This window comes from Diceros bicornis, chromosome 29 (genome assembly GCF_020826845.1).
Source record: "Diceros bicornis minor isolate mBicDic1 chromosome 29, mDicBic1.mat.cur, whole genome shotgun sequence".
Classification (NCBI taxonomy): Eukaryota; Metazoa; Chordata; class Mammalia; order Perissodactyla; family Rhinocerotidae; genus Diceros; species Diceros bicornis.
Window position 1 is genome coordinate 12015822 of NC_080768.1, and position 2073 is coordinate 12017894.

Below are 2073 nucleotides of genomic sequence, written 5' to 3' on the forward strand. Positions count from 1 at the left end.
CTTGAAATGTTGTAGGAGAGACAGAATTATTGTTCCCCAAAACTAAGAATGCCATTTAAATACTCAAATGCATATCTTAGAAGAATGTCTTTTGGGATACCTTTGTCTAGGGTAAGAATTTTTACCCTTTGAAAGGACAATTAACAAATCGCTAACAAATTATTCTTATTTTACTTCCCACAATGCAATTCTTGCTGTGAACTGGAGGAGGGGCTCCAACTGCTCCCAGGAAAGGAAATCATGTAGGTTCTGCTGCTGACGTTAAAGATGAATTTCTTTTGGAAGGTCAGGATGAGTAAAAAGCAATTATGCCATTCAGGTTTGAGTTAAAAAGTACTTGGTGTTTATATGACCTTCCATGAGTAGTTTAGTATATTTATAAATATTTGCCATTCGTTTGCCTTTTGTCATTGACTAAGTATTGACCTGTGTCACTCGTCACTGACACCTAACACGAAAATGAATCGAAATTCTGTCTTTAGAAATAGGTTTCCTTGATACTCTGACATTTATAAATGGGCCTTTAAAGACCACACTTTTTCTTTACACTTTGTTTCAATTTCCTGTCACTCTCAAGTGGAGATTTTTACAATACTAAATTTATCACATCTTTCCAAGATCATTTCTCCGGCTCTAAGATGAAGTATACACTTCATCTCTGCAGGAATCTATATTTACTTTTTCTCTCTTCAACTTACAAAAGTATATATGAAAGTTCTCTCAGGACAGGATATGGCATTTCTTTCTAAAAAATGACTGAAATTATAATGAATCACTGGTTTTAACATCCAAGCTAATTAGAAGGTTTATCATGATGTAGGTTTTGAAGATAAGCCATTTTCAGAAAATGTCAACCTCAGTCTCTTTTCTTTGTTTTGTGATATAGAAGTTTAGAGGAAATATTTAATTGGTTTTGTCATTATTTAAGCTACAGCTTACCTACAGTTCTTTTTTCTGTCCCTCCTGTCTTGAATGGCTTTTATCCATCTTATTTTCTCTTTTCCTTTTGTGAAAGAATTTATGGCAACTTGAAGCTTTTCTGTGCTATGTGAATTATGTCGCTTACTGCCATCATTTTTGCACTTTCTGCTTTTTCTTAACATCTTTGTAATTTTTTATAGTCTATTATTTTTCGCGAAGACAGCCAACTCAGATTCTCTTGACACAGTTTTACAAGTTCTAAGAATTTTTTTCTCATGTCACAAATAAGTCTATGATCGCTGCCTCCAAAACAAGCCAAATTAAAGAATTAAAATATTAAAAGAAAAGACGATCTCAATTTGGGAGATTGATAATTACTCTATTTTCACAAACAATGCAAAATAAATTTGCATTTTTCCTCATATATGTTTCAATGTACTGACACTATTATTGAACAAAAATGCCTGTTTCCATAATAACTAAACCAATTTAACAGCATACTCCATTCAGTGTTTTAATTACACATTTTAGTCCATTCTTCAGTTTATTAGGTTCCTTTTAATATGTATAGTACAGCACTATTGCCACAAGAAGATAGCTTCTGGGACTTAAATGTCCATTGGGCACAGCTATCAGCATTTTTCCTCTGCTGAGGTCATGAACCCAATTAATCTCATTGCAGAAAGGATAAAGGAAATACCAGTGATCATACACACTAAATGTTATACAAATCTAATCTGACAGTCACTGCTGATCGAACCTGGTCTACCCTGAAGCTTAGGAAAGGGGTCTTAGCAGGCATATAGATTTCTCTGCATTTTACTAATGGCTACTCCAAATGTTTTGAAAATCAGCAAAAACGGAACTGCAAAGTTACATGTGGGATTCATTTTTACTGCATAGACTATATCGAGCATGAATATCTGAAAGTATTTCATGGTTTTATAGGAGAATATACACAATCTTTACTGAAAAAGAAAAAACTTGTCTCTGTTTCTCTCATATCCTATATATGAAGTTGATAACCCATAGAGTAAAATGTTAGCAAAATTCATCCTAGTAGATGTTTAATATTTTTCCTTTCCATATGCTTAGTAAGGAGAGATCTTAGTGATATCAGCCTAATTTCAGTCTTGCACATGTGCTTGGATC